The sequence below is a fragment of the Aulonocara sp. 'chitande type north' Nkhata Bay genome, linkage group LG6, assembly GCF_057382095.1.
Source record: "Aulonocara sp. 'chitande type north' Nkhata Bay isolate Kocher_YH1m ecotype deep benthic linkage group LG6, A_spYH_male_GT1.1, whole genome shotgun sequence".
In the NCBI taxonomy this organism is placed as follows: Eukaryota; Metazoa; Chordata; class Actinopteri; order Cichliformes; family Cichlidae; genus Aulonocara; species Aulonocara sp. 'chitande type north' Nkhata Bay.
In genome coordinates this window covers 1,916,381-1,936,069 of record NC_141349.1, presented here as the reverse complement: position 1 = coordinate 1,936,069, position 19,689 = coordinate 1,916,381, and the positions used below count along the sequence as shown (strand labels likewise).

Here is a 19,689-nt window from a genome sequence, read left to right as displayed (position 1 = left end):
GACTACCAGATAAGTGGAACGGAGTTGATGGCCGGCCTGATGGTTTGCTCGCCACTTTAGACATGCTGTTTAAATGTCAGCCCACTAAATACGCCACCGCCAGTGCAAAGGTTGCACTGCTAACCTCTCTCTTGTCTGGCCAGGCTCAGGAATGGGGCGTGGCTCTCTACAACAATAAATCGGCAGCTTGCAATGACTATGCCCTGTTTGTGGAGGAATTAAAAAAGACGTTTGTTCCCCCTAGCAGTGAAGTGGAAGTGGAGTCACAGCTGCTTCATTTACGCCAGGGCAGTCGACCTGTCTATCACTTTGCCTCCCAATTCCGCACCCTGGCCGCTAAGCTAAAGTGGGGAGATGCTTCTCTGCGCTCTATTTTTCTGGAGGGACTGGCTGATTACATCCGAGATGAGATGACCGGCCGTGAGGCCCCAAAAACTCTGGATGAGGCCGTGGACCTCGCCCTGAAGATCGACCAACGAGTGATGTCGCGGCCTCACCACACCCCTCGGGCCTTCAAACCCTTCCAGCCTCAGAGGGCCACGTCTTCGCAGCCTCCTCCCCCCTCTGACGGAGCCACTGCTAGCCCAAGCAGCACATCCAGCGAGGAGCCCATGCAGCTGGGTAGACTCTCCAAAGAGGAGAGAGAGAGACGCTGGCGTGAGGGTCTCTGCGCCTACTGTGGATCAGCTCGACACCGTTGTCCCCCGTGCCCGCTACGTCCGGGAAACGACGACGCCAGGTAGACTGCGGGGGAGTCCCACCTGGCCCTTCCCACTCCTCTGACCCCTCTCGTTTTCTGTTACCAGTAATATTTCACCTGAAACACCAACAGTTCTCATCTGAAGCCCTCCTGGACACCGGAGCCGCTGAGAACTTCATAGACCAAAAACCTCTCGACTTCGCATTCCGTTAACTTCCGTCGATCGATTCCTCCCGGTGACCTCAGTAGATGAGCGACCCCTCCAACCCTACCCGATCCAGTTCCAGACCCAGCCGGTTCGTATGTCTATTGGGGATCATCAGGAGGAGGTCCGGTTTCTAGTAGTCTCGGCCCCTTCCTCTCCTCTCATCCTTGGATACCCCTGGTTCCGTCAACGTGACCCCCACATCTCCTGGTCTTCCTGCCAGATCCTGGATTGGGGTCCCCAGTGTCCTCGCCGCTGCCTTCTCTCTCAGACCAAAGTCAGAAGAGGCGTCACCCCCGGAGCCCATTGATCTGGATATGATCCCTCCGTCTTACCACGACCTATCTGAGGTCTTCAGTAAGAGGCGAGCCTCTACTCTACCTCCTCATCACTCCTACGACATGGCCATCGAGCTCCTCCCGGGAGCGGTCCCTCCTCGTGGTCGCCTGTTCTCTCTGTCACCCGCAGAGAACAAAGCCATGGAGGAGTACGTTGCTGAGGCTCTCCAACAGGGCTTTATTCGCCCTTCTACCTCCCCTGCAGCTGCGGGATTCTTCTTTGTCAAGAAGAAAGATGGCGGGCTCCGCCCCTGTATAGATTATCGGGGCTTGAATAAAGTCACCGTCAAGAACCGCCATCCTCTTCCTCTGCTATCCACCGCACTCGATTCCCTCTCCCAGGCCTGCATCTTCACAAAAACTAGACCTACGCAGCGCCTACAATTTGGTGCGAATTAGGGAAGGGGACGAATGGAAGACGGCCTTCATTGATTGATTGATTGATTGGTAATTTATTTCAACATGTGAACAATATACAAGTACATTTAGAAAAGAAATAAGAGAGAAAAAAATACTATACAAATTACATACAAAAAAACATTCTGATTAATTTACATGTTGAAAGGGAGTGGGAAGAAGTATACACTTATTTAATCCCACCCCTGTCCCATAAATTATCAGTGAATATTTAGTCAGCTTCCTTACTGATATAATTTGTAATAAAAATAGTGAACAGATTTCTGATATACTATATACTATAATATCACATCATGAATTTTTTGTTTGTTTGTTTGTTTTTAAATAGAGACATTCACTTAATTTAAATATTTTCCTTTTCTTTATAGATCGAGAAGAACTCTTTTTGAACAGTTTTATGTTTGCTTTAATTCCATATTCAGTTTGTTCCATAGTTTCACTCCTTGAACAGAAACACAAAAGCCTTTTCTTGTAGTACGTACCTTCATTGTTTTGAAGTTACAAAAACCCCTTAAATTATAACTTCCTTCTTTCAAAAAAAACATACTCTGAATATTACCTGGCAGTTCTTTATTTTTTGCTTTGAATAGAATTTGTGCTGTTTGGAATTTCACTATATCGTCAATTTTCAATATTTCAGACTGCAAAAATAGTGAGTTTGTATGTTCCCTATAACCTGCATTGTGGATGATTCGAATTGCTTTCTTTTGAAGAGTAAAAAGTGAATGTAATGTGGTTTTATAGTTATTGCCCCAGACCTCTGCACAATAGCTTAAGTATGGTGAAACCAGTGAACAGTAGAGAATATGAAGTGATGTTCTGTCGAATACCTGTTTTGCCTTGTTTAGTACTGCAATGCTTCGTGATACTTTGGAATGAATATATCTTACGTGAGCTCTCCAGTTAAGTTTTTCATCTATTATTAACCCCAGAAATTTATTTTCACTGACTCTTTCAATATCAACACCATTTATTTGAATCTTTGCATTTGTATTTAAACTACTATTTCCAAATAACATAAGTTTAGATTTATTCAAATTTAATGATAATTTGTTTTTATCAAGCCAGAACTTCACTTTACTTATTTCATATCCTCCAATAAATTCTGCAGATCATCACCAGAGCAAAAAATGTTTGTATCGTCAGCAAAGAGAACCATTTTTAATACTTTGGACACTTTACAGATGTCGTTAATGTACAAGTTGAAGAACTTAAATAACTCCAGACCCAATCTAAAACTACCCCTCTGACACCATAACGTTCCAGTTTTCTTATTAATATATCATGATCTATAGCAGAGGAGGAGCCAGACATTTGAAACACCCGGGGCTTAGCCCTAAAGGGTAGTATGCATGTGGGATTTTTTTTTTTTTTTTGAGGGGGGGGGGGGGGGGGGGTGTAGAAATGACTGAAAGATTAATAGGCTCTGTTTTGAGTTTTGTTCAAAAAAGAATGACTTCATATAGGGAAATATATATATCACACATGCAGGACACCTTAAACTAGTTTTTTAATTGAGCAGCAAGACAGAACGAAGTCGGGGCTGTATCAAGACACAGGGACTAAACCCCAATTCAACCAGACCCAGAACTGATCCAGAATTAAAACAGGACTACAACAGTTCAAAATCAGGACTACTGAGGACTTAACCAAGACATAACCACAATCAGAACTAGATGATAGTAGCACTAAAAATCATCATAGACCTGCACTACACTTATTTATTTAATTCTACCAAAGTACACTATTTAGATTGAGAAAAGTTTATATAATTATTTAGCCTTGTTGTGCAAACAAGCCTGCAGAACTTAATAAATATAGAATTTGAAAAATAGCAAACCTAAAAAGAAACACTAGGTACGAGATACATGAGTACCTATGATACAGTGATACTTTTAGTAAGCAACCATTTGACTAACATGTGTGTCTCACCTGCTCTTGTTCATCTCTGTTCTGTCCTCATTCTCCATCTCAATCTCTGTTCCTCTCTCTCCCTCTTTGTGCTGACAATCATCAAATATACAGATATTTACAAACTCTTCAGATCAAAACACAAACACTTTTTTAATTGTAACATCAAATCAGACTAAATGTTTATTTTTTTAGATTGATAAATATAAAAAGATATTTGTTAACTTTAAGAGTAAAGAGAGAAACTGTCTGTGTTTTTTAATTGCAAATGGCACCAAATTGTATTCAAACTTGAGCCACATTTATGGAGCTCCACAGTTCTTTTCCTGGTGTTTTGGTTGACATCTCTTGATGTTCCCATGTCAAAGAAACAGGCTCTGTGTTTTGCCTTATATGCATCCACAGCTGTGCCACCAATTTACTCACATGGACTCTACTAACCTATCAGAAGCTTCTTCAGCTCAGAATGGAATCGTCTGGACTTTTCTTATTAATTAACAATAAACTTAGTGTACATGTACTCCTAAATTTAATGAAAGTGATAAAAAATAGACAGCTCTGTCTCTCTTTATTCTGACATTTAACTAATTCAAAATATATTTCAATATTTATCTAAAACAAAAGTTTACTCTAAATTGATGTTGTACAGTAAAAATGTTTTACGTTTTCTCCCTAAAGTGTAAATATCTGGTTACAAATGTGAATATCCTGCTGTGTACTGAAACCCCTCTTGTTTTGCATAGAAATATACTGAACAACATACAAAGCATAATATATAAAATAACATTTACCTGAGTTTTTTCTTTGAAAGAACCCTCTAATGTCCATTCTTATATTTCAGTACATAACTGAAACCGAATTAGTCGGGGAGGGTAAGAACTGAAAATATGAAATAAACACACGTAAGCTAAGACTCTCTAAAAAATAGCATTTGTTCGGCTTTTCATTTCGCCATTTGTTGATTCACTTGAAGAGCAAGTAAAATAATATTGGTCAAGTGATCAGTTTCATATCAATCTTTCGTGATGCACCGTCATATTTACATTATTTGTACGGTACGAATGATTTGCTTTGGTACCTGGTCAAACTTAAGCTCTCCTTAGTATGGCTGGCTCCGTCTCTCCAACAGCGCACTCACGGGCAGCAGCTCCCCCCGCCCCCTCGCTCAGTCGCTTAGTGCCTGAGCTCGGATCATACCAATATCAGGGGGGATTCACGCACAGTCGTAAATTCCCACAGTGTGCACTATGTGCTTCGAATATTGTGTGTACTTTTTGTTTTATACAGTTGTCAGCCAGGCATCTAACTATGAAAAAATTACACTCCAAAATACCCCGGGCTTCTGACAAAACAACCCGGGCTTAAGCCCCGTAAGCCACCCCCACGCTCCGCCCCTGATCTATAGTGTCAAATGCCTTTGTCAAGTCTATGAATAACCCAGCCACATATTGCTTTTTGTCTATGGAATTTGTGATGTATTCTATTGAATCTAATAGTGCCGATGATGTTGATCTGCTTGATCTGAATCCGTACTGACTCTCAGTGAGTAGTTTATGTTTATCTATAAATTTTGAGGTAGTAAAGAGACAGGCCTGTAGTTTGTGAAATGGTGTTTGTTTCCAGATTTGTATAGAGGTATAACTTTTGCTATTTTCATTCTGTCTGGAAATCGACCAGTTTGAAATGATAAATTACAGATGTATGTAAATGGTTTTATAATAGCCTCAATGACTCTTTTAACCACTATCATATCAATATCATTACAATCCAAAGATTTGTGATTTTTACATTTTTTGACAATTTCAAGAACTTCATTTTCATCAACGGCTGTGAGAAACATAGAATATGGATTTCTGTCAATCAGTGTATCGGGTTTTTCCTGTGCTTTCCCAGGATGAGTGATTGTTCTTGCTAAATTTGGTCCAGCAGTTACAAAGAATTCATTGAGACTATTTGCCACAACATCCATATTGTATTCTTCATGGTCATTACAAATGAAATACTTGGGATAGTTCTTTTGTCCAGTCCCACATTTTATAACACTGTTCAGGATTTCCCATAGTCTTTTAATATTATTTCTATTTATATCTAATTGCTTCTTATAGTATTCCTTTTTACTAAATCTAAGTATATTAGTTAACCTATTTTTATATCTTTTGTATCTGATTTCAGCATCTTTAGTTCTCGTTCTTAAGAACTCTCTGTATAGAGCATTTTGCAGACCTTTTGTTATCCATGGACAGTCCATATATTTCTGTTTCCTACTATATTGCTTTATTGGACAGTTGGTATTGTACAGTAATGTAAATATTCTAAGGAATTTATTATACGCACTATTAACGTCCTGTTCCTGATATACTTCACCCCAGTCTCTTTCAATAAATCTTTTTTAAATGCATTCATTCTTTCTTCTGTTCTTACTCGTCTGTACTCTTTTTTACTGTCCATTTTATTGATCTTGTAATTCCTATCATAGATTGTAAAAATTGGAAGATGGTCACTTATGTCGTTAATCTGGAGTCCACTTACAGTCTTATTTTCAATGTCATTTGTAAAAATGTTGTCTATGAGAGTTGCACAATGTGATGTAATCCTGGTAGGTCTAGTAATTTTAGGGAATAGGTTCATACAGTGCATTGTGTTTATAAATTCCTCAGTGGTTTTATGTTTATTTGGGTTTAGCAAATCAATATTGAAGTCTCCACAAATGAAAACCTTTTTGCGAGCTATTTCAATAAATGTTTCTTCTATCCAGTCTTTAAATGTCTCAATACTACTACCTGGAGCTCTGTATATACAGCTAATGAGCACATTTTTACTTTTTTCTTTACAAATTTCAACTGTATTACATTCTAGTACATTATCAATCACCATCGTCATCTTTTCCACCACATTAAATTTCAAGGATTTATCCACATACAAGGCCACTCCTCCTCCTCCTTTGTTTCGACTAGTTATAAATGTGAATTCATAACCCTCCAGTTCAAAGTCTGTTCCTTTTTCCATATTGATCCAAGTTTCTGATAAGGCAATGATACTAAATGGATGTGAAAACTGGTTAAGATATTCTTTGATTTGACTAAAATTAGCATAGAGACTTCTACAGTTAAAGTGGATAATTGATAATTTATTCTAAGTTTTAATCCTCTGATTGTAGTCTTTATTTGTATAGTAGCAGCAATTGTTATTGTTAGATGAGAAAAAGTTGTTGTCTGGATCTATTTCATATTCCAAGTCATGTGTATTGTGATCCATATAGTTAAATGTTTTCAGTTCCAATTGATCCTATTCTGCAACTGTCTGACTGATGCAGCTGATTCTTCCAGATGTATCTGAGTTCTTCCTTCCAGTGTGTGTCATAAGTGAGTGTGTGGTTGTCTGTTACCTTGTTTGCCGTCCAGATCGTGTTGCTCACTGATATTTTTCGAGATCCGCCATATTTTTAATGGTCAGAACTTTGGCTTCCTCTGGTGATCCGTTTAGTTTAATGAATATTTTGCAGTTCGTCGTCCAAGTGCTTTGGATTTTTCCCAGCTTCTTAAGGTGTCGCGCTTTTTTGGCTATTTCAGCGTTGTGTTTGGTTAGATGTTCATTGATAAAGACATTAGATCCTTTTAATTTTCTTCCTTGTTTCAGCAGCGTAATCTTGTGCTTTCGATTTACAAACCTTAATATAATAGCCGGTATGTTGCCGTTCCTCCTGGGAAGAGGGTGGCATGCTTCGACAGAGTTACAGTCCAGGGCAATCCCTTTGGACCGCAGGAAAGCAGCCACCTGTTGTTCCGTGGAGCTAATGTCAAGCTCTCCAGGTTCCTCATTGCTGTCAGCGGTCACCGCCTGAGCATATGACCGGGGTTTAATATGGAGCCCAGTATTCATCACCCCTAACGGGCACTGGGAGTACCTGGTGATGCCCTTCGGCCTCTGCAACAGCCCTGCTGTCTTCCAACATCTGATCAACGATGTCTTGCGGAATATGCTAGGCTGGTGGGTGTTTGCTTATTTAGATGACATCTTGATCTACTCCCACACCGAAGTGGACCCATATTCGCCATGTGCTGAGCAGGCTGCTCGAGTACCAGCTGTTCTGCAAACTGGAGAAGTGTGCTTTCCATCAGCGGTCCACCACCTTCCTAGGCTTCACCATCTCCTCCAATGGCCTGACCATGGACCCGCAAAAGGTCCAAGCCGTGACCCAGTGGCCTCAGCCCTCCAGCCTTAAGCAGCTACAGAGCTTCCTGGGCTTTGTCAATTTCTATCGGCGCTTTATCTGCAATTTCAGCACCGTTGTTGCCCCACTGACATCCCTCACCAAACCAGCTAACCTGCCCAAGCCCTTCTGCCTCTTCCCAGGTGCGAAACAGGCATTCCGAGACCTTATCCACCGGTTCACTACGGCCTCCGTCCTGCTCCTCCCTGATCCTGCCAGAGATTTTGTGGTGGAGGTGGATGCCTCCGATGTTGGCGCTGGCGCCGTCCTTTCTCAACACGGCCCGGATGGAAAACTTCACCCGTGCTGCTATTTCTCGAGGAAATTTTCTCCCACACAGCAACGGTACGGTGTCGGAGACCGAGAACTCCTGGCCATCAAGTGGGCCTTAGAAGAGTGGCGGCAGTGGCTCCTGGGAGCGAAAGAACCGTTTCTGATCTGGACTGATCATCAGAACCTGATCCATATTCGTTCTGCCAAGAAGCTCAACCCAAGGCAGGCCTGTAGGGCCTTATTCTTTGAGCCTTACAATTTCCACCTCGCCTACCGCCCTGGTTCCAAGAACGCTAAGGCAGACGCTCTCTCCAGACAGTTCGCCCAGGACGGCCTCACGTCAGACCCTGCACCTATCCTATCTTCTCATTGCTTCGCTGCCCCCCTTCGGTGGCCCTTGGAGGACTCTATCCGGGATGCCCTGACCGCCGAACCACCTCCGCCTGACACCCCTGCTGGGAGGCTCTATGTACCATCCCGGTGCCGTCAGGAGGCCTTGCTCTGGGCTCATTCCTCCCCGCTCTCTGGTCACCCGGGGCCCGACAGGACCCTCCAACTCCTCCGTCGTGCCTTCTGGTGGCCCTCCATGACTCGGGACATCCGTGAATTCGTTTCCGCCTGTGACACCTGTGCTCGGGCCAAGTCCTCCACTCAGCCGCCCGCTGGCGACCTTCGCCCTCTCCCTGTGCCGGGACGTCCCTGGTCCCATGTCGGCCTTGACTTTGTTACCGGCCTCCCATCCGTGGACGGTCTTGACACCATCCTCACCTTTGTAGACCGGTTTTCTAAGGCGGTGCACCTGGTCGCTCTGGCCGGCCTCCCTTCCGCCAAACGGACGGCCGAGCTCCTCTTGGACCATGTCGTCCAGCTTCACGGGTTCCCCAAGGACATAGTCTCCGATCGGGGGCCCCAGTTCACCGCCAGGTTCTGGAAAGCCTTTTGCCGCCTGATTGGAGCGTCTCCCAGCCTCTCGTCCGGCTATCACCCTCAGACCAATGGGCAGGTTGAACGGACCAATCAACAGTTGGGGCGCTTCTTGAGGTGCTTCGTCTCCACCCAACCGTCACTTTAGCCTCGTTACCTGTTGTGGGCTGAGCTGTCTCATAACCTTCACGTCTCTTCTGCCACCGGTCTCTCGCCCTTTGAAGTCTGTCATGGTTTTCATCCTCCTATCTTCAGCCATCAGGAGGCAGAGGTCGACGTGCCTGCTGCTGAACAGATGGTCCGCCGCTGTCGTCAGGCCTGGATCAAGGCGCGGGCTGCCATTTCCCGAGCCAACACTCTGTACACCCGGCAGCATCGTCGCCGCCACCGCCTGGGTCATCCGTTCCAGCCGGGGGATCGCGTCTGGCTCTCCACAAGGCACCTGCGGCTCCGCACCGAGTCCAAGAAGCTCACTCCCAGGTTCGTTGGCCCGTACGAGATCGCTGCCCGGCTCGACCCCGTGACTTATCGTCTCCGGCTTCCACCCGCCATGAAGGTCCATCCGGTATTACTCGTCTCGCAGCTTAAACGGCGCGTCACTTCCTCGCTGGCGCCCCCCTCCCAGGCCCCGCCCCCGCCCAGGTTCGTCGATGGGGGTCCTGTCTACACTGTCCGGCGGATCTTGGACTCCCGTCCCCGGGGTCGGGGGGTCCAGTATTTGGTGGACTGGGCTGGCTACGGCCCTGAGGAGCGCTCCTGGGTGCCGTCCCGCTTCGTCTTGGATCCTTCTCTCATCTCGGATTTCCGCCACCGCCGTCCTGGACCGTCGGGTGCCGGTCTTCGGGGGGGGGGGGTGATAAGCTGATCACGGGGCCGGGTTTAAAAGAGACGCCATCCACCTGTTCGCCGCTCAGACATCGTTCTCTTCATGTCAGGAGCTCCGAAACTTTGCAGACGTCAGTCTCTGCCTGATTCAGCAACCGTGAGTGTTTTTCCCTTCGATCCTTTTTCTCATCCCGGCTTCGCTCGCTCTCTGTCTGTAACGGCAGTTCTGAAGCCACGCTTCGTGCACTGATTGTTACTAGAATAACTGCGTGTCTGTTCCAACCCACCGCTAGCCTTCGCCGCGTTTGGGTCTAGCCAGCATGCCACACGGGCACGCCGAACTACTGTGTGTAATTCGCCCGATCGTGACAGAGGATTTTAGTTCTGGGACATTATGAACCTTTTCTGGAGTCATTTCCATCAGTAATAATGTTTGGACAGAATATGCAGCGTTACACGATGTGGATGAGGGCCGTGGTTCAATTCTTTCTTCTTAAATTCCTTTACTGTGATTCACTCATAATCCCCTGCTGCATGTAAATGTCCTGCTGTGATTCTTACCAACATTTATATGAATTTCATGTTTTTCAGAACTACACCCACTACAACAGACTGTAACAATGAAGAAATCATTGAAATGTCATTTTAATGACATGTGAGCAGTGCTTTATTCACATAAACAGACACATGATCAAGTCACCAAGGCAAAGAAAGACATGATGTTAGTGACACCACAGAGCATCATAGTGTGCACACCAGAGGCCACACATTCACAACCAACATGTTTATACAGATCACACATGTATGTGAGCCACGAGTATCATCATATTTAAGACGTTAAGAAGACCGACCTGTTCAGTCAAATAATATCAGCAGCACTTTCTATTCCTACTCATCGTCTGCTTCCAATATTGTCCAATGTTACTATGAAATGTAGTAATAGTAATTTTGTATTTTGCAGACCTGATTCAAAGTTATTACACATACTTTACCACACATATTTCCAAGTAATCATTACACTTCTTGAACTCTGGTTTAATAACTTATTAAACTGAAATTAGATTTAATAATGAAGTTACTGAACATTTCCAGGTAATTCCAGGCGCTTCCCTCCGACGTCTGTGCTCATGCTCCCCGCTGTTGCGTTTCCGCACACCCCGTGCGTGCTGCCTTTCTGGACCACTCTTCCTCCTGCAGGGAAACCATAGACGCAGCCATCAACACTAACCCTCAGCGGGCATATACGAACAGCACAGACATATGCTGACACACACTGACTTGGTACGATAACTCAATGATCCCGCGCCGGTGGGAGCTCCAGCACTCTCCTAAGTAGCTCCCCCGACGAGCCCTGATCACCAACAGGTGTGGCAGGAACTTCAGGTGTGGCCAGTCCTTCCGCAGGGCCACACCCATCAGGCCTGCAGGTGGCTGTACTCCATCCTCCAGCCACACCCGCAGACATACACGGGTACACACCCACACCCTGCCTATACATACGAGTGGGACACAGACTAACACAGCATTGTGCAGAAAAACACACACATCACCAAATAATAATAATAATAATAATAATAATAATAATAATAATAATAACAATAATAATAACAACAACAACAACAACAGTCAAAACTGCTCATGGACCCCCGAGTCCTCCAGAGCCGGATCCGTGACAGTACCCCCCCTCTAAGGGTCGGCTCCCGACGACCCTAAAACAGTTCAGGTGGCCTACCTCTAGTCCATTGGTGGAAGAGCAGGATCTCCGGCGGGCGGCCACGGATCCAGCAGCAGCAACGAAACAGTTCTGGGGGCCTGCCACTGATCCAGTGGCGGCGGTGCTGCATCTCTGGTGGCCTGCCACGGATTGGGTGGCGCCAGCGTTGCAGCTCCGGCGGGCGGCAGAGTTGAAAGGCTCAAGATCCCCGACGTGCTGGACGTGGACGGCGTGGTGGGCGCGCTGGACGCGGACGGCGTGGTGGGCGCGCTGGACGCGCTGGACGCGCTGGACGTGGACGGCGTGGTGGGCGCGCTGCACGCACTGGACGTGGACGGCGTGGTGGGCGCACTGGACGTGGACGGCGTGGAGATGCATCCTGCACGCCGACCTCCGGCTCTGGCCGAGCGGGTCCCTCCGGCCTGCCGAGCCCCTCTCTCGATAGTGGCCACTCCTCCGGCAGCGGCGCTGGCTCCACCGGCTCGCCGAGCTCCTCCGGCAGCGCCTCCGGCTGCGCTACAGCTACTGATGGTCGATCCGGAGGTGAAGATGGTGATGCAGTATCTGCAGGTGGGGAAGGTGAAGGTAGAGTAGGTGATGCGGATGGTGAAGCCGAGAGTGCTGCGGTTGCTGAAGTCTGATGGGACGCTGGTGGAGAAGTAGCTGCAGAGGGCGGAGGTGATGATGCTGTGGCAGCTACTCCCGGTAGACTGGACAGCGATGCAGGGACAGACGGGTGAAATGATGGCAGAGGTGGTCCAGCAGGCATATCAACCTCCAACTGAGGATGAAGGTGAGAGGCTGACTGGACTGAAGACTCAGTTACCAGCTGGGCAGCAGACTCCGTTACTAGCTGGGCAGTGGACTGAGTTGAGGGTGATATGGCTATGATGGAGGGTGGAGAGGATGAGAATGTTACAGCTGGCTCAACAAATTCCAGGGGTCCAGAGGCAACTGAGGCCTCCAGTTCGGCCTCTGGGGAAGCCCTGGGGAGAACTTCTGTCTCCATATGGCCAGACTGAGCCAAAAAGTCATCTGGGTCTGTATGCTGTGAACTCCCTAGCTCCCAGCTCACAGTCTCAGAGTGAACATCTTCTGAGTTTTTGGAGGTAAAGCAAACAGTTTCTGACCCCACCGACTCTGAGCTAACTACCTCAGGGCTGTCTAGGCAAAATTCTGCCCCAGCATTAGCACTCAGGCCACATTCGTCCGTCGGTGGTCCAAAAATCCCCACTGGGAGTTCAGTTACACCTCTTACAGTTTCTCCATTGTTAATTGCCGTAGTGGCTATAGTCTCTATGTCCATGTTCACAGGAAGGGAATTTACGACACCGGCAGAGTCCATTTTACTCACTGTGGCGTCCAGAGCCGCTGGTCCTGAGTCTTCGACCAGCACAGGAGTGAGTGTAGATGTGGCTGAACGCTGCTTGCGAGGACGCCTTCTCCTCCGTGAAGGCGGGGCCGGGTGTAAGGAAACCGTCCTCTGCTGTTCATCTGTGTTTTGATTTTCAATGACAGGATTAATAGACACAAATGAGTCGGGTTTACTCACTGCGGTAATGAATGCTGTTGGTCTGTTGCCAGCTGACCGGGCTGAAACTGGGCATATATACCCTCAGCGGGCATATACGAACAGCACAGACATATGCTGACACACACTGACTTGGTACGATAACTCAATGATCCCGCGCCGGTGGGAGCTCCAGCTCTCTCCTAAGTAGCTCCCCCAACGAGCCCTGGGCCCTATTTCAGGAAGCCAGTTTAGAAAACCCCGAGTGAAAAACGATACTCACGGTTGAGTAACCCCGAACTGTCCAACTCGGAATATTCGGTTTCAGAAAGGCTGATAACAATTAGTTCAATCAACGCGGAGTTGCTACAACCCCAAGTCAAGCGCGCGCACGAGGATACATAAAGCCCCGATTAGTGGAGCACAGATTAAGCGAGTCACCATGGAGACGGAGGGAAAGAAGGCGCGGTCGACATATTTCACAGCGCTTGAGGCGGAAATTCTGATGGCAGCATATGCCGACAGCATGCACATCATGCAGAAAAAAAGTAACACAGCCGCAGCTGCAAAGGAAAGGGAGCATGCATGGCAAAACATAGCCGACAGAGTCAATGCGTGAGTGTTAATCTAAACATTGATCTAGGGATCACCACCCATTTAACACGTCATCTCAGTATATGTCATTTCATTGCCTATGTCATACATTTTATGTTGTGATGTGATGTGAGCGCAGGTGCAACCCAACAGGCCCCAAACGTTCCTGGCAGCAAGTAAAAATGAAATATAAAAATATAGTCCAAACAGGTAAGGTGTAATTGTATTATGAGCCATAGTGCTTGGTCTGTTTGTCCGATGTAAATCAATTGCAGTTAGAGGCTACAGTAATATACCTCCTGTAAGCACATATTGAAATTATCTGAGCACATCACAAGTACACATTTGCCTACTCTGTATGCCCAAATGTGTGCCGTCACAGCCAACAGAAAAAAAGCGGAGGCCCGACAAACAGGTGGGGGTCCTCCACCACCACCACTCACAGAGGCTGAGCAGTTGGCCCTCAGCCAAAACAGTGGGCGCCCTGTGGCCGAAGGCATCTCTGCGGGGACATCCTCTGAGGCAATAACCCCACAAGACACAAGTGCCTACATAAGGGGTAAATCCAAAACAATACATGGCGTGCATACATCCATTCTGCACAGTCACCTTGACCAAAATGAACTATGTCGTAGTGAAGTTATTGTCCTACTGTCAGAGAATGAGAGTTATCAAACAGTCAGGTGAATAAACAACACTGAGACACTTGGAAACTGTTAACGTGCTGCACGGGTGAGGGCCCAGGGAGAGACTCACACACACCGAGCTGCAGTGGTACGTCTTTATTATGAGCATAGCAGTGTCCTTTAATTTTGCATACATGTGTGTGTGTGTTAACCTCTCACAGGGTGAGCTCCCTGTTCCCAGAGACAGAGCGAGTAGTACATTTCGTACTTTTCCCAATAAGAGTAACATATGAACATATACCTCAATGCAACATAAAGCTCATAAAAGCGTTTCCACCCTGACACCTACTGATTTTGCCTTCCCTCAGTGTCGGTTGTCTCTGCGAGCATACTGACAATGAGGTGTATGGTGATTGGTATGTCTGGTAATTGCCATTTGCGCCCACATAAGTCATGAGTGACCTGTATGAACCCCATATTCTTCCAGTTGACGGTAATGGTGTACTGCATCTGGTGCAGCCCCCTGTTGAGCCAGACTGACATGCAGTTGTGAGTACTCGTAATACTCCACAGACTACATGTGTCAACAGTAGAACAGCAATGTTGTTAAATGTCTCCACCACAGGCATATGATGACGAAACAGTGACAGCTGTTACAGAGGAGGCCGCAACAGAGCCACACTATGAGGTATACAGTGTACAGTGGAAAATATAACAACTGACGACAATGTGGTACTATGATGACACCATGGACTTACTATGTCCCTGGCAGAGTGATGCTGGAAATGAAGAGGAAGAGGGTCCAGCCACTTCTACAACAAACCTTACCACAGTGGGTTGTCCAGCACTGATTTACAACCAACCTAAGTAGGCATGTACTATGGATGCCAATGCTATGTCCTTTGTTGCAATAGCTCCCTGTAAAGCAGCTGTATAAGACATATCTGGCCAGGAAGATACAGAAGTGCGACATGGAAATGGTACACCTCAAGCTGCAGATCCAGAAGTCGAAGCTGGAGATTGTACTGCTGGAACAACAGTTAAGGGTGGGTGGAGTGATCATAGATGGACGAATCATGTCAGTGTTTGTACAACATACTAATATACGCATTTATACTTTGTGTACAGGACATACAGGGTGACCAATAAAGCCAGTTGACCACAGTATCTGTGTATTTGTCTTGTAACATGTTGGGTTGACGGGTCACAGGAAATGGTTGTGGCATATGGTGTCTCTGACTGCTCTTCCATCCTGTACGTTCGTGGGTGGGTCAGGATGTTCATCGTGTGGATCGCTGCTGTTGTCTGGTTCAGCTGGACACTGTTCACCTCTAATCGTGGCAATGTTGTGTAGGATCACACATGCCACAATGATGTCACATGCCCTTTCTGGGGTGACCCTGAGTCTACGAAGGCACTGGAACCGGGCCTTGAGCATTCCGATGGTCATTTCAACTCTGGCCCGTGTCCTGCAATGGGCCAGATTATAACGCTGCTGTGGGCCCGGTTCAGGGTCAGGGTAAGGGGTGAGCAAATAGGGTAGACATGGGTACCCCCTATCACCAAGCAGGTGGCCAGTGAACTCTCCTAGGACAGAAGAATACATGTCAGTGCAAACGTCCCTGTGGCAATTGGTCTCTGTATATTTCACAGTTACTTCGACCCACCATGTCCAAATTTGGTGCTCAGTGTACATTCCCGGAAGATTCGTGAGTCATGTACAGAGCCTGGCCACTTGGCTTCCACATTTATGATGATGTTGGCAGCATCACATATGATCTACACAGTGCAGAGAACACATATTGGCATCCATTACCATGATGCCATCACTTGTTGGTGTGAAATGCTACAGGGAACTATGTACCTGTACATTGATGCTGTGGAAGGACTTCCTGTTCACATAGTCTCCTTCATTTGCTGAGGGTGCAATGATTGGGATGTGGGTGCCATCTATACAGCCAATCACGCCTGGGAACCCTGGAAATTTTTGTACCATTTGAGTGGTAGTTCACGTATCACCACATCATGCATTGAGTTTTCTTCATCCTGATACCTGCAATTTTGTGGAATCCCTCTTTGATAAATCTTGTGGGTCTGTGACCGGGGAACACCACAGACGAGTACAGGAGACGTTTCAGTGCAACTGTAACATTCCTGACTGCCCGACAGACGGTAGCCTTGGAAACGTGCTCAGCGTCACCGATATTATACAGAAAGCTCCCGTTTGCAAAAAACCGAAGTGCAATACAAATAATATGTACAGAACTGAGAGCATGTCCGCGATGTGTCACATGCGCAATATTAGGCCTGAGGATGTTATTCAAATAACTTATTGATTGTGCTGAGAAACGGTAACGTTCGCACAGGAAATCATCAGGTAATGATAAAATGTCCATACGCGCTCTGATCACTCTCTCCCGGCGGAGAGCTCTGCGGAGTATTTGGGCTTCAAGATCTACTGGCTCTTCAAGGAAGGGACACGCCATGTCTGAAACTTCCTACTGTCAGGTTTCCGACAAAGAGGCGGGGACAGTCAGGGTTAGTTGTAGTAAACCTGCTAGGGGGCAGGTTAGCTTCACGGAGTGTGTCGTCATAGTGACTCACTCAGGCTTCAGCTGAACTCGCTTTGTGAAACCGAAAAACCAGAGTTTTCGTTAACTCAGGGTATACTTAGTCAGACTTTGCACTAAACCGGCTTCCTGAAATAGGGCCCAGATCACCAACAGGTGTGGCAGGAACTTCAGGTGTGGCCAGTCCTTCCGCAGGGCCACACCCATCAGGCCTGCAGGTGGCTGTACTCCATCCTCCAGCCACACCCGCAGACATACACAGGTACACACCCACACCCTGCCTATACATACGAGTGGGACACAGACTAACACAGCATTGTGCAGAAAAACACACACATCACCAAATAATGATAATAATAATAATAATAACAACAACAACAGTCAAAACTGCTCACGGACCCCCGAGTCCTCCAGAGCCGGGTCCGTGACAACAGAAGAAAATACAGTCAGATGATCCTGACTTCTCAGCAAAGGTTCACATCATTCATAAACTCATTAAGACAGTGCACCATTTAAAGAATGTTTCGGGGGACGTTCCTCCTCCCTCTCTGAACAAGATAGCTCACAATCTAATGACTGTGATTAAGCCAGCTATCCCCAATAGAGAAGTGCAGACTCTAATTGAGGGCAATGCTAAGAACTGGGCTCATACAACCATGATAATCCTTTGGGATCATTATAATGAATGCATGGAGGAGGCAGTTAAGACTCTTTTTGAGTTTCCTGAACAGGACTGGAGAGGCCCGTTTGAGATAGCAGCATCCTGGGCCAAAAGGAATCTGGGCCGCCGTCTTCAGCCTGAATCTTTGGAGCAAACTGAGGCTGTAATTGTGGCGAAGCTGGCAGACGTGTAGGCAACTATTGGATCGACGGAGCGGAGCAACGCCATCAATGAACCAGATCATCAGCCACAAGTAAATGGAGAGGTGGACATGATTGCACCCCTGATTGAAGCATCACAATCAGCTTCTCTGCACACACAACCCGCAGCACTGCAGGCCACTACTGGCCGGATCGTTTCTGTCATAGCACAAGTTCAGGCTCCACCCACAGCTAACACCGCACCCAAAACTACGACTGCTACGACGTCTGACCCGATTGGAGGTGAACTGTCACTCTCCAGTAAGACGGAGGAGGGAAGAGACGGCGATCTGAGACCTGCCACTCCTCCTGTGCATCTACAGGAACCAGGGCCCAATCAAGTGGCAGCGAGAGACCAGAGGGTGAGGAGAATCCCTACAGCACTTCATGGGGTTTCTTCTGAGGGGAAATCTTCTCCCGCCATTCAGCTACAACAGAACATGGAGGCGATGGACCTCATACAGGGGGAATCCACCCCCAAGAAGACCAACACAGCTTCAGTTGGACAACAGGTATGCACCCCGACGAGACATCCAAGCACAAAGAAAAAGCTCAGAGAGTGGAGACTGCACACAAAGGAAGCATCGGTGATCATTGGAGACACCAATGTGGGCTTGATTCCTCCTTATGTTGCGGAGGGAGTCCAAATTGACAGAATGGGGCCATGCAGAGATCCTTGTGGATAAAGCAGACAGTGACACATCGGTGGAGAAGCTGGTTCTCTCCTTCGGCCTGAATAACAGGTGTCAGAGGGATAAAAATGTACCAATAAGGGAGCTGAGAAGAACGCTGAGGTCGGCACAAGAAAAATTCCCCCAAGCTGACATTTATATTCCAGTGATTAACTTTTCTTCTGCCCTTCCCAAAACAGAACAAGACACATTATTACACATAAACAATTTTATTGCAGGTTTAAAGGAGCACATACCTGCTCTACCTGCTGATAAGTTCAGCACAGAATCGGACAATCTTCGCTGGACGGACAAGACTGCAGAGCACATGTTGGATCATTGGAATGATCATGTTAATGGAGCATCTCCATGAAACCAATTTGAGTGACTGATTTTATGTACTTCTGTGCTTGAGGGAGGCTTCAGATGCCATTTTGTGAGAGTTTAACCCCAATATAACCCACTAGAGGGTGCTGTAACTCCATTTAAGGGAATTTTCCCCTCCTCTTTACTTTTCTCCTTGTTTCTTCATTTTTTATTTGTATAGGCCCTTTTATGGCCATCCCATTATAAACTCCTGGCCCTGAAGCCTTCCCTAACCTTAACCTTTTTTAACCCCATGCAGGGATTTCATTCCGGCCCTAAACCTAACCGCCTAGAGCCCTGATTGAACATTGGGCCCTAACTTCAACCCCTATCTTCCGGCCCTAAACCTAACCTCTGGGTTCCCTAAGCCCACTTTCAAACCCCTTTATTTGGGATAAGAGAGGACACTTCCCTCCTGGAGAGCAATCTGTGGGTGACGTGGGGGCCCGGGATGGGAACAGGTGTGGTCTGTGCATGGAATTTGGCCACCTTCGGTGGCCAACCTCCCAACTTGAGCTCCCCCTAACCCGCCCGTGCCGCCTGGCCCCCCACTCGGGTTACCCTATGTCCTCACATTGCAACAACTGAGAGGAAAAGAGGTCCCCAGTAAGGGGCATCGGCTGAACTGGACCTCTTTTCCTCTCAGTTGTTGCAATGTGAGGACATAGGGTAACCCGAGTGGGGGGCCAGGCGGCACGGGCGGGTTAGGGGGAGCTCAAGCCGAGAGATGTAATCTCTCCACCGTGTCCTGGGTCTGCCCCGGGGCCTCCTCCCGGTGGGACATGCCTGGAACACCTCACCCAGGAGGCGCCCAGGGGGCATCCTTGTCAGATGCCCGAACCACCTCAGCTGGCTCCTTCCGATGTGGAGCAGCAGCTGCTCTACTCTGAGCCCCTCCCGGATGGCCGAACTTCTCACCCTATCTCTTTTTTTTTTTCTTTTTTTTTCTTAAATGACATCAGAAACAGCAGTAT

The 19,689-nt window shown here is 47.1% G+C and overlaps 1 pseudogene; it reads left to right on the top strand.

Annotated features, from left to right (window-relative positions):
• The first annotated feature begins 17,328 nt into the window (after positions 1-17,328).
• On the top strand, positions 17,329-18,698 carry LOC147326986 (uncharacterized; annotated as a pseudogene).
• The last annotated feature ends 991 nt before the right edge of the window (positions 18,699-19,689 follow it).